The following is a 14,212-nucleotide window of genomic DNA, read 5'->3' on the forward strand; positions in this document are numbered from 1 at the left end:
CTCCCAAAGTGCTGGGATTACAGGCATGAGCCACCGCGCCTGACCCTCAGTGTCCTTATTAATATCTTTAGGATAAATTTCAACTCACAATTATTTAAAAATTTAAGACTTTCAATAGATCCTCCCCAACTGCCTTGCAGAAAGTTTGTACCAGTTTATACTCCCACCAGCAGGAGTGTTGGAGAGGGCCCGTTTCCCCGTACTTTTGCCTTTGCATAGTTAATTTTTTCATTTTTGCCAAATACGTAGGTGGTGTTTGTTTATTAAAATTTACATCATTGGCTGGTTGTAGTGACTCACGCCTGTAATCCCAGCACTTTGGGAGGCCAACATGGGAGGATTGCTTGAAGCCAGGAGTTTGAGGCCCAGCCTGGGCAACAGAGTGAGGCTCAGTCTCTAAAAAGAAAAAAAAAATACACTCTTTAAGTTGTGGTAAACTTTTGAAATGCACACTAGCCACTTACAGTTCTTTTGTCAATTGTCCTTTTTCCTAATTGGGAGAATCTTACTGATGTATACATTTTAAAGCTAATTAACCTTTTGTTGTCTATTTTGCAAATAATATTCCCCAAGGGTTTTTTGTTGTTTGTTTGTTTGTTTTTTGAGACAGGGTTTTGCTCTGTCGCCCAGGCTGGAGTGCAGTGGCACGATCTTGGCTCACTGCAATGTTGGCTCACTGCAGCCTCCGTCTCCTGGGTTCAAGCTCTTCTCCTGCCTCAGCCTCTCCAGCAGCTGGGATTACAGGCATGTGCCACCACACCTGGCTAAGTTTTGTATTTTTAGTAGAGATGGGGTTTCACCATGTCAGCCAGGCTGGTCTTGAACTCCTGACTTCATGATCCACCTGCCTTAACCTCCCAAAGTGCTGGTGACAGGCATGAGCCACCCCACCCAGCTTTTTTGTTGGTTTTTTGTTGTGGGGTATTTGGGGATGTACAGAAGGTTTTAATCTACATGTAGTCAATTCCTGCTCAGTGTGAATTAGAACAAAAGTACCAGCCAAGAAATCACGAGGCCGAGAATGTCCAGGCTCCACCCTGTGGCAGATGGTATTTTCCAAAATGGCCTCAACACAATCTCCCATCCCACATATTCTTACAATGGCATGTCGATGTGGTGTTGACATTCCTCTCATCAAGAACTAGGGCCTATGTCCCCTCTTCTTGAATCTGGATGGGCCTATGACTATAGCGGAGGGAATAACATGTGGGTTCGGAGGCTGGGTCATACAAGGTGAAACGGCTTCCGCCCAGTCTTCTTGGGATTGTCTCTCTCCGGTTCTGTGATAGGAGGAAGAAGCCACATGAAGAGGGCATGTGCCTGGGATGGCAGCTCCAGCTGTAGTCTCAGCCTACAGCAGACATCAGTCTCTAGACACGCAAACAAAGAGACCTCCTGGGTGACTCCAGCCCAAGCCACTGTCTGACAGCAATCTCACAAGAACGGTCCAGGAGGCCCCAGTCAATTTCAGACCATGAGAGATAAAACAGGCTGAGCAGCCCTAATCCAAAACTTATAAAATCTGAAAGACTCCACATTTCAAAACTCTTCGAGTGCTGACGTGATGCTCAAAGGTCATGCTCAAAGGAAATGAATATTGGCGCATTTTGGATTTCTGATTTTTGGATCAGGGATGCTCAACTGGTGAATACAACGCAAATATTCCAAAATTTTTTTAAAAATCCAAAATCCAAAACATTTCTGTTTCCAAGCGTTTTGGCTGGTTTTTTTTATAGGTAATTGGGGTACAGGTGGTATTTGGTTACATGAGTAAGTGATTTAGTGGTGATTTGTGGGATTTTGGTGCACTCATCACCCAAGCAGTATATACTGTACCCTATTTGTAGTCTCTTATCCCTCACCCCTCTCCCACCCTTCCTCCCAAGTCCCCACACCCATTGTATCATTCTTACGCCTTTGAATCCTCATAGCTTAGCTCCTACATATCAGTGAGAACATATGATGTTTGGTTTCACATTCCTGAGTTACTTCACTTAGAGTAATCGTCTCCAATCTCATCCAGATCACTGTGAATGCCATTAATTCATTCCTTTTTTTGGCTGAGTAGTATTCCATCAGATAGATAGATAGACAGAGAGACGGATGGACAGAAAGATAGATAGATAGATAGATAGATAGATAGATAGATAGATAGATAGAGATAGAAAGATAGATAGATAGATAGATAGAGATAGAAAGATAGATAGATAGATAGATAGAGATAGAAAGATAGATAGATAGATAGATAGATAGATAGATAGATAGATAGATACATAGATACATAGATACATAAATACATAGATATCTCAGTTTCTTTATCCACTTGATTGGTGAGTATTTGGGTCGCCTCCCAAGTTCAAGCAATTCTCCTGCCTTGGCCTCCCGAATAGCTGGGATTACAGGCCTGCACCATCATGCCTGGCTAATTTTCATATTTTTAGTAGAGACGGGGTTTCACCATGTTGGCCAGGCTGGTTTCGAACTCCTGACCTCAGGTCATCCACCTGTCTTGGCCTCCCAAAGTGCTTGGATTACAGGCTTGTGCCACTGCACCCAGCCCCAGTTCTTACACGAACAACAACAAAAAAATCTATATGCTAGAGAACCAAGGATTCATGGAAAACAAAATAAAATGCATCAGCTTTTTTAACTCATTGAAAACCTTAGACTACGAAAATCTTAGACTATGAAATCATATCATCAGGCAATGTGAGTAAAAGGATTTATACATCATTAGGTAATCTCCTGAAGTCAAACATCCTCTCTGAGTTTCAAACATATGCACCCATCCGTGACAAGCTGTGGACAGTAATGGGTATTTCCATCTGCGATAAATTGTTCCAATTGTTTGAACAATTCCTTTGTTTGAACAAAGTTATTTCATGAGATTGTTACAATAGGTAGCTAGTCAGACACAAGCAGGGCAGGAGAGGGCCCCCTACACACACCAGGAATGTCAGGCTAGCATTGGGTGATAGTCAGGCAGTTGTTAACTGTCTAAAATAATAATTGGTTGTAGCCAGTGCCAGGGAAATGTTGTCTCCCAATAGATAGCAAATACCTGACACTGGGGGTCAGCAGCTTCCCGATAAGATCTCAGGAACTGGGCGAGTAGGCTAAGCTTGCACACTAAGAGGCAAATCGGTGGAGTTTAACTCGTATATGACCTTCCTCTAGAAACACTTGACTGGTAAGGAAAGAGGGCCTCAAGTGAGCTTGTGCACAATTCTGGTAAACGCACTGCACATGAGGCCCCTCCCAAGCACTGGCAGGCCACTGCCCATGCGGACAGCCCAACCAAGGGAAGAATCAGGGGAGAAGGACCACAAGCCCCTGGAAGCATGCAGAAGTATTAAACCCCAAGTCAAAGGCCAAACAATGCACTTGGTCTCTCAAGTTGCCCTCTCGGCCGTCTTCCAAGTGTACTTAACTTCCCTTCACTCCTATCCTAAAACTTTTCAAGAAATTTTCACTCCAGCTCTAAACTTGCCTTGGTCTCTCCTTCTGCCTTATGTCCCTTGGTCAAATTCTCTCTTCTGAAGAGGCAAGAATCGAGGTTGCTGCCGACCTGTATGGATTCGCCACCAGTAACAAGATCTCAGAACATTGGAAAAATTGATGCAAAAACAAAAGGCTAGCACGACCACAACACTCTAAAATAATGACCACCGTTTAGTCTTCGGTAACATTAAAGATATCTCATTTATAGATACATTTTTTAAAGTAAATAATCTCTTGAAGGATAACGTACATACTGAAAAGCGCGCAACTCTTAAGAGTACCTACAGCTCAAGGCATTTTACCAAAGTCAATGCCACTGTAGAGAGTCACTTTTGGCGGTAAACAAGAATTTGGGGGAGAAAGAGGTTGTCAGCAATAAAGTGACATCCAACTCATCAGGGACTTTTCTCACTGTGATTACCAGCAAGACCAGTGGTGCCAACAGACGCAATTGCAGAGGAGCTTTTGGGGACATAGCATCAGGTGCACTTGGTGGTGTCTGATAACCACAACTTTGCTGTTCTGAATAAGGCAAATGGGCCAAGGGTCAAAAAGATAGATGGGTTATACTCCTTTGATGTCACCTGTATTAATATAGTGCCAGTCTTAGTATTTGATAGGGTGCTGAGGGAATGGGGAGGAATCTTAATAAGGATTCTAAATGTGATTAGCTCTTAGAAACCTGGAGTTACATTTTGTTGGTTGCTTTGGTCAAGCAAAATAAAGGATAATATATAACTTTTGTAGGTACCCTCTTGCCCCTCCTCCCAGCCTGTTTCCACCCCTCTTTCCCCACCTCCTCATCCCCCATGAAATAAACATCATAGTAGCACCCAGCTGTGAGGACATCTCAAACTTTCCATCCAAATGCTCTTTAGGGCAGAAGAGCTGAATTGTACCCCCTTAGTGAGGGGACAGGGGAGGGGAGGTGTAGGAGGGTACCTGTGGAAGCTGTGGGGACATATCAAAAGCTAGATATGCTTGTGACATGTTGTGGTTTATCTTTTAAAAATCTCCACGAATCTTGCATTAAACTCTGTAGTAATATAAAGTTTCAGATGTCCCGTTTTAACTCCTTAACTATCTGTTATGGTGAAACCTCCAGCTTTGTTGCTTTTGCTGAAGATTGCTTTGGCTATCCAGGATCTTTTGCATTTCCACATGAATTTTAAGTTTGTTTACTCCCACTTCTGTGGAGAACATCACTGGTATTTTGATAGGGATTGCATTGACTCTCTAGACCTCTGGGTAATATGGACATTTAAACAATATTAATACTTCCAATCCATGAATATGGGATAGCTTTCCATTTATTTGTGTTAATTCTCTGTTATGGGTTGACTTGTGTTCCCCCAAAAAGATATTTTGAAGCCCTAACCCCAGTACCTCAGAATGTCACATTTGGAATTAAGATGTTTGCAGATGTAGCTGAGTTAAGATGAGGTCATTAGGATGGACCTTAATACAATATGACAGGTGTCCTTATTAAAAGGGGAAATTTGGACACAGACACACATGCATACACACACACAAAGAGAGAGAGAGAGAACGTCATATGATGATAAAGGCAGAGATCAAGGTAATGCAATCACAAGCCAAGGAACACCAAAGATTGCCAGCAAACCACCAGAAGCCAAGAGAGAGAATGGAATAGATTCTGCCCCCAGCCCTCGGAAGGAATCAACCCTGCCAACACCTTGATCTTAGACTTCTAGTCTCAGAACCGTGAGACAACAAACTTCTGTTGTTTAAGCCACCCAGTTTGTGGTACTTTGTTATGGAGGCCCTAAAAGCCTAATGTACTATTCAATAAAATTGACCCTTAAGGAAGATGCATCACAGTTTCATGTCCCTCCATTCCTACTCCAGCTGATCGGGCACCCCGGGAGACCAGAGTGGAGCTGCACAGATTTTCAAGAGGTTGAGCAAATGCACATGAAGGCACTTTACAAATTCTTAAATAACACAAGAATGCCAGTCGTTGCTATAAAGTGGAAAGGAAGGCAAAGGGGCTTCTGGGACATGGTAATGTCAACTGAGTCAAGAAGACTGATTTAGAAATCTATCAGGGTGCTCAGAGAGATTAATCAATGTCTCAATCAGTTCGTAGGTGTAGAAAGTGTAGATAATTGCTTCTTTAATTGTTCCTAGTAAATGGGTTCAAAATGCAGAACGTTTCCAGGTGTAATTCGTATAGATGCAGTTTAGAAGAACTTTGATTGAAACCACCTTTGAAAAATTATAACTGAGGAAATTATGACTGTCAGAGAGATCAGACCTAACCGACTTCATCTTGCTTCTAACCTTTATGCTGTCCTTGTTCATTCCTGGGCATAGACCAAAGTAACTTTGGTAATGAATTCAGTTCTTGGTTTGACCCTGAAACAAAATTGATAATAGCCTTTTCCTAATAAGATCCCCCTCTTGCCTGGGGACTAGTCTGCCTTTGCAGGACTAACAGATTAGCTACAAGAGTAGAAATTACGGTTTAGGGGTCATGCAGCCTCCGGTTCCAGGAGTCTGAACCTCCCAAATTGCTTCTGGGGTTTTAACTTCTCTATTGTAAAACTTTAGATCAATGCTTGAGATATTTTGCAGACCCTGCAAAATCACCCAGCTGACACCACCTAGATCTGTAATCTGGCTCAACCAGTTCTGCCATCCCACCCAGGAACAGAAGACAGGAAGAAAAACTCGCTTCAACCCCCCATGATTCCATCTCCAACCTGAGCAATCCGCACTCCTCACTTCCAAGCCCCTTCCCGCCAAATTCATCTTTAAAAACTCCAATCCCCGAATGCCCGGGGAGACTGTGAGTAATAATTAAACCCCAGTCTCCTGCACAGCTGGCTCAGCCTGAATTAGTCTTTCTCCATTGGATTTCCCTGTCTTGATAAATCAGCTCTGTATAGGCAGTGTGCAAGGTGAACCCCTTGGACATTACACTAGCATTTTATTCTATTTCATTCTATTCTAATCTAAGGTCATTATTGATTTTCCAAGCCCACCATAGTACTTGGACACCGTGTCTCCATGGTGCTACTCTTCTAAATGTAATCCTGGTGTATCAATTTTAAAGAAAACGTTTGGGATGAAAATAGAATACCTGGAAATTCTAACACTGTCAACCACCAGAGGCCCATAATAAGCAGAGGGTACCTGTTAGGCAAAACAGTTAGCACTTATGTTTAAATGGCAAGCAGGCTGGGCGCGGTGGCTCATGCCTGTAATCCCAGCACTTTGGGAGGCCGAGACGGGAGGATCATGAGGTCAGGAGATCGAGACCGTCCTGCCTAACACGGTGAAACCCTGTCTCTACTAAAAATACCAAAAAAAAAAATTAGCTGGACGTAGTGGCAGGTGCCTGCAGTCCCAGCTACTCGGGAGGCTGAGGCAGGAGAGTGGCGTGAACCCGGGAGGCGGAGCTTGCAGTGAGCTGAGATTGTGTCACTGCACTCCAGCCTGGGCGACAGAGCAAGAATCCTTCGGAAAAAAAAAAAAAAAAAAAAAAAAAAAATATATATATATATATATATATATATATATATATGTATATATATGGCAAGCGGAAGATAATGAATGAGTTTATTTTGTTTTGTTTCCTTGCTTCCGGTTTTCAGTCTTCACTGTCCGTGTAAATGCTGGGGAAGGCAAGTTCAGAGCAGCGGTTTCCAATACTTTCAAGTCGATTTTCTTTTTTACGTTTTAATTAATATGTAATAGCTGTACATTGATTTCCTTTTTAATTTCAAAATGTGTTTCAGGATCCTCTTAAAATAATTGTATTTTGAGGACATTCTCATTGAGAAGAGAGATAGTAATGAAACGGTAACTATGAATTAAATAGCTCTTCTAAAGAAAGTTCCCTATTATCAAACAGAACAGCTTCTAGAGTTACTGCAAAAGGGTTATGCGCATAACTGCCTGACATGCGACGCAGTCATTATAGGCAAGACTTGGTGAACATGCGAGGTCCAAGTCCCCTTGCAATAGCATCAAAGAAGAGCCCAAGATTGAGGACCCTTCACCAAGGAAACTGAATTGGTCAGAGCAGGCTTTTATTACAGCCCTGACAGTAGCAGCCGTGGATCTAATGAAGAGAGCCTTGGACAGGGCCTCTTGACTTGGCCACTTCCTAGCAGCATGTCTAATCTCATGCGGCCTCACTTTCCTCTTCTGAAGAGCACCTCACAGGGCAGTCATCTAAAGGAGGTGAGGGTCATACACAATACTGGACAGACAAGAAATAGGTGGCTCATGCCTGTAATCCCACACCTTGGGAGGTTGAGGCGGGAGGATCGTTTGAGCCCAGGAGTTTGAGACCAGCCTGGGCAACATAGTGAGACCCTGTCTCTACAAAAAATCTAAAAATTAGCAAGGCATGGTGACTTATGTCTATAGTCCTAGCTACTAGGGAGGCTGAGGTAAGAGGATGGCTTAATCAGAGGCTGAGGTGGGAGAATGACTTGAGCCTAGCAATTTGAGGCTGCAGCAAGCTATGATTGTGCCACTGCACTCTAGCCTGGGTGCAAAAGAAAACAAACAAACAAACAAAAAATATATATATGCATGCATTTCCCCTTTACACAGGAGTATCCAATCTTTTGGCTTCCCTGGGCCACATCGGAAGAAGAATCATCTTGGGCCACACATAAAATACGCTAACACTAATGATACTGATGTATTGCAAAACAATCTTATAATGTTTTAAGAAAGTTTATGAATTTGCATTGGGCCACATTCAAAGCCATCCTGGGCCACACGTGGCCTGCAGGTGACAGGTTGGACAAGCTTGCATTGAAAGAATCTAGTTGGGTGGTAATGGGGTAAGATTTCCCCATATTGCCAATTGTAGAACCTCGAAAATGGGAAGTTGCTTGGTTCAGCTTCACAACTGTAGTGACTATGGAGTAACTGCATCCTCCTGAGGATGCATCGTGCAGGAATGAGGGCAGAGGAGGAAGTTGCACACGAGCACACGCACACATGCACCTGATGAAACACACCTGTATCTGTCATTCCCCAGGGCTGAGTGGAGCTGCTGCCCAAGACTAGGCTGCAAGCTGTTCCTCTGGGGTACATGGAACCACTTACCCCATCTCCAGAGCCACTCACCCATGACTGCTGCAGGCCCTGCAGCAGTTCCTGTTTGGGGATGAAGGTAGCCTGTGAAAGTGACAAAGCAGTTCCTGTTTGGGGATGAAGGTAGCTGCAACAGTGAGAGCATGGTGTGGGGGTCCCCCTGCCCTTTGCCATCTGGTAATGGGATTCTCCTGGGCACCCATGCAATTGGTTCAGCAGGAGACAGAATGCTCCCTAGGGGAGACCATGGAGTGGGTGAGATCTTCATGCTGATTCTCCTCCCTTCTCCTGTTTTTGTCCCTTACCCAACAACTTTCCCCGTCCCCTCCACAGCCCACCCTTCCCTCCACTGGGGTGCTTGCTTTTGAGTTGGAGTCTTGCTTTGTTACCCAGGCTGGAGTGCAGTGGCGTGATCATAGCTTACTGCAGCCTTGAATTCCTGGGCTCAAACAATCCTCCAACCTCATTCCCTTGAGTCACTGAGACTACAGGCACAGACCAGTATGCCTAAGTATTTTTTTTTTTTCTAACTTTTGTAGAGAGAGGGTCTCCCTATGTTGCCCACACTGGAGATTGGGGCATTTTCACACTGCATTGAAATGACCACCTCCCAAACTGGCCTGTGAGTGTTTTGAAGGTAGGGACTCTTCTCACTGATCTTTGCTTTCCTGATACCTAGAATCATACTGGGTACATAGCAGGCACCTCATAAATATCGGTTGGATGAGTAGAAGGATGGAGCTAAAGCAATGAAGGCTGACATACTTCCACCCAAAACAAATGTTCCTCCAGCCCAGACTCTCTCCCATTGCCTAGATGTGGCCTCACATCTCAGTCTGCTTTCCAGTGAGTGTGTTCCTTTGCACACACACAAGCACACTGTGGGAGACACCACTGTTGTCCTCACTGGTCCTCCTAAACATCCAAATGCATAGCAGCCTATGAGAACAAGACAAGCCACAGGCCAGGAGAAAATATTTGCAAAACATATATCTGATGACTGATGTCCAAAATATGCAAAGACCTCTTACACTCAACAATAAGAAAAGAGATGGCCTAATTAGAAAATGAGTAAAAGATCTGAACAGATGCCTCACCAAAAAAGATGTACAGATGGCAAATAAGCATAGGTAAAGAGGCTTAACATCAAATGTCATTCGGAAATTATGAATTACGTCAACAGTGAGATACAACTACATACCTATTAGAATAGCTCAAATTCAAAACACTGAGAATGCCGAACATGTGAGAAAGCGCGAACCCTGAGAACATGCTGGTTAGGATGGGAGCCACAGAAACGTTCATTCGTTGCTGATGGGAACGCAGCATGGTGCAGCCGCTTTGGAGCACAGGGTGACCATTTCCTGCAAAGCTGAATGCTATCTTGCCATAAGATCCAGCAAGCATACTCCTTGGTATTTACTCAAATGAGTTAAAAACTTACATCTACACAAAAACCTGCATGCAGATGTTTATAGCAGCTTTATTCATAATTACCAAAACCTGGAAACAACCACGATGTCTTCAAGCAGGTGAATGGGTAAATAAACTAGGGAACACCCAGACAATGGCATGTTGTTCAGGGCTAAGACGAAATGAGCTATTGAGCTCTGAGAAGACATGGAAGAAACTTACATGTGTATTTCTAAGTGAAAGAAGCCGATCTGAAAAGGCTACATGCTATATAATTCCACTCTATGACACTGGAAAAGGCAAAACAATAGAGACAGTTAAAAAAAAAATCTGCGGTTTGGGGGTGAGGTGGTGTGGGGAAGGGATGACTAGTGAAGCAGAGGGGATTTTTCGGGCAGTGAAGCGATCCTGTGTGATACTTCAGTGGTGGCTGCATGCCATGATCCATTTGTCTAAACCCATAGAATGTGTAACACCAAGGGGGAGCCCTAATGTAAACTACAGACATTAGTTAATAATAATGTATCAATATGGGCTCATTGATTTGAAAATATATACCACACAAATGTAAGATAATAATAGGGGCTGAGGAGTATATGGAGAACTCTGTACTTCCTGCTTGATTTTTTCTGTCAGCACAAAATAGTTCAAAAAATAAAGTCTGGGCTGGGAGCGGTGGCTCATGCCTGTAATCCTAGCACTTTGGGAGGCCAAGGCGGGCGGATCACCTGAGCTCAGGAGTTCAAGACCAGCCTGGCCATATTGGTGAAACCCCACCTCTACTCAAATATAAAAATTAGCCGGACATGATGGCAGGTGCCTGTAATCCCAGCTACTCGGAAAGCTGAGACAGGAAAATCTCAGTGGCCGAGATCATGCCACCGCACTCCAGCCTGGGTGGCTAAGCGAGACTCTGTCTCAAAAAAGTAAATAAATACAAATAAATAAATAAAGTCTGTTAAAGAGAAAGAGCGAGCAGCTCCTGCCAACTTATTATTTGGCCTATAAACACATCAGGTTATTCACAATAACATGTTGCTGCTGTGATTGTTAGCATCAAATATTTGCACGTCAAGGGTCTTCTCTGTGCCCTGGGACACACAGGGGTGAGAGCAGAGAGATGCAGCAGGTTAGTCTGGTGGGACCTTCGTTTCCAACCCACTCTCTTCAGTCTGGTCAGCTCGGGGTCTGCTCCTGGTCCTGTCGTTGCCCCCGACAAGGAGGCTACAGGAACACCATGGACTTACCAGTCCCATTCAAAAGCACTTGAATCTCTTAGCAAACCAGGTGATTGTTTACAGCAGCTCCTGCTCCCGCCTGAATGTGTCTCCTTCGCCTTCTCTGGGGCTGTCAAGCCCTGCTCTTGGTGAGGAAGCTCTGTGAACAGAGGACGAGTGTACTCTGCTCCACCCGGAGCCCTTGAACTGACTTTTTAAACTACGCACATATAACTTATAACTGTCTCTTTTTTTATTTTTTTTGAGATGGAGTTTCACTCTTGTCGCCCAGGCTGGAGTGCAATGGCGCTTTCTCAGCTCACCACAACCTCCACCTCCTGGGTTCAAGTGATTCTTCTACCTCGGCCTCTCAAGTAGCTGGGATTACAGGATTGTGCCACCACACCCGGCTAATTTTGTATGTTTTAGCAGAAACAGGGTTTCTCCATGTTGGTCAGGCTGGTCTTAAACTCCTGACCTCAGCTAATCCACCTGCCTTGGCCTCCCAAGTTTCTGGGATTATAGGCATGAGCCACTGCACTTGGCCAACTGTCCTTAAATATTTAAAACACAGTGAAATAAAACACAAAATCAAAGGTTTTGTTTTGGGGCTGGAGATAAAAGAGCTGGAATTACTGAAGAAGCAGGATGGAGCTGGTCCCCAGGGTCCCCAGACCATGCAGAGGACTGCACCAGCCATGTTAGTTCACTCAGGCTGCCATAACAAAGTACCACTGACTGGGAAGCTGAAACAACAGAAATGTATTCTCCCACAGCCGTGAGGCTGGAAGTCAAAAATCAAGGTGTCTGCAGGGTCGGCTCCTCCTGAGGGTGTGATGGGGAATCTCTTCCAGGCCTCTGTCCTTGGTGGGTCGATGGCCATCTTTATCTTCACATGATATTCTCCTTGTATGCTGTTTGTTTCCAAATTTCACCCCCGCTTTTAAAATAGGGTACCAGTCATATTGGATTAAGGTCCACCCTTAAGAGTTCATTTCAACTTGATTATCTCTACAAAGACCATATCTCCAAAGAAGGTCACATTCTGAGGTCCTGGGGGTTGGGACTTCAATATGGGAATTTGGGGTGGGGGAGCAACGTAATTCAACCCCTAACACCCAAGCATCCAACGGCTGCTGGGAGAAGCTCTTACAGGGAAGGAAACACCAAGTCGCCAGCATCCTGGGAACTGCAAAGAGCACAGAGCCTCTCTGGTAACCTCAAGAAAAGGGTTGTGGGAGTTCCAGTAAAGTCAGGATTGCAGAGCTCAGGGTCACTGGCTCAGAAGGCTCCTGGCTCTCGACAATGGGCGGGGCTCGCTCTGCCTCCTGCCACTCAGCTCTCCTTCCCTCTTCTTCTGCACTGCCCGGCTCCCCACTGGTTTCTGCCCCAAGTCTTACCTCCTTGAGTCAGCTGTCCATCCCCTTGGCCCGCTGCACAATGGCTGGGGTTGGGAGGGAAGCAGGAGGAGAGTTATGGAACAAAGCGTAGCTGCTCCGGCCAAGGGGGCCACAGTGGGCAACACGTGGCAGCCAGACAATTGGCCAGTGTGGCCAGCGTCCCCGACAGACATACTAAAGCCGCTCCCAGGGGCAGCCCTGGGGAGGTTGGTAATGGCTATTGTAAATCGGTTGCTTTGAAGTGATTGACTGCATGGTACATCAGTGGGAATTGCGGATTTAATTGGCCAACACCTGCCATGCAAAAGCCATCTTAGAATAAGCCATTTTCCTTGTGAGTGTGAGTGTGGGTCTCTGAGAAGAAACCCCATTCCTGCATCAAGCCTTCACACTCCTGCCGAGAGCCAGTTTGGGGACCCAGGGGTGGTGGCAGTGTTGGCCACTGTTTCCAGGGCTTCTTTAAAAGGAAAACAGGCTGGGAGTGGTGACACACACTTGTAATCTCAGCACATTGGGAGGCTGAGGCAGGCAGATCGCTTGAGCCCGGGAGTTTAAGACTAGCTTGGGCAACATGGCAAAATCCCATTTCTACCAAACAAACAAACAAAAACACAAAAATTAGCCAGGCGTAGTGGTGTACACCTGTAGTCCCAACTACTCAGGGGGATGAGGAAGGAGGATTGCCTGAGCCCAGGAGGTCAAGGCTGCAGTGAGCTGATGGTGCCACTGCACTCCAGCCTGGGTGACAGAGTGAGACACTGTCTCAAAATAGAAAAAGGGAAAGCAGATGGGCCACAGGTCTAGGTGTATCCACCCAGCAGGGTGAGAGTCCTCAGTGCTGCTGGTAGGTTCCTGAATCACATCTACATTATCACTGAATAGAGCTAAATAAATGAAATGACACTGAGGGCCTGAAAGAAAGCCTGGCTGAGGCCGGGCACAGTGGCTCAAGGCCGGGCATGGTGGCTTACACCTGTAATCCCAGCACTTTGGGAGGCCGTGGCAGGTGGATCACCTGAGGGCAGGAGTTTGAGACCAGTCTGGACAACATGGAGAAACCCCATCTCTACTGAAAACACAAAAATTAGCTGGTCATGGTGGCACATACCTGTAATCTGCTACTTGGGACACTGAGGCAGAAGAATCACTTGAACGCAGGAGGCGGAGGTTACAGTGAGCTGTTATCACACCATTTGCATTCCAACCTGGGTGACAAAAGCAAAATTCTGTCTTAAAAAAAAAAAAGAAAGAAAGAAAGAAAGAAAGCAAGTCTGACCGATCTTTGGATTTAAGAACTTGCTCTGGTGAGTGGGCACAGAGGGAACAGCGTGGCTCACGAAGGGGTTTATTTTGCTTGGCAGACATGATGGCCCTGGGTATCAACAGGTGGGTGTGCTCATTTGCAAATGAGACTTCCTGCCCAGGGGTACGTCAACTTATGTTATTTTAGGATAATTCTATTTAATTAATGTAAATATTGTATACCTCACCTCTTTCCAAAATGAATTCGAGATAGCAACCCATATCTGAAAGGAACTTGATGTTCTGTATGATAAGGAGGTCTGTGTTCTGGAACACTTGACCAAAAGAGTTTGAAAC

This window comes from Macaca fascicularis, chromosome 1 (genome assembly GCF_037993035.2).
Source record: "Macaca fascicularis isolate 582-1 chromosome 1, T2T-MFA8v1.1".
In the NCBI taxonomy this organism is placed as follows: domain Eukaryota; kingdom Metazoa; phylum Chordata; class Mammalia; order Primates; family Cercopithecidae; genus Macaca; species Macaca fascicularis.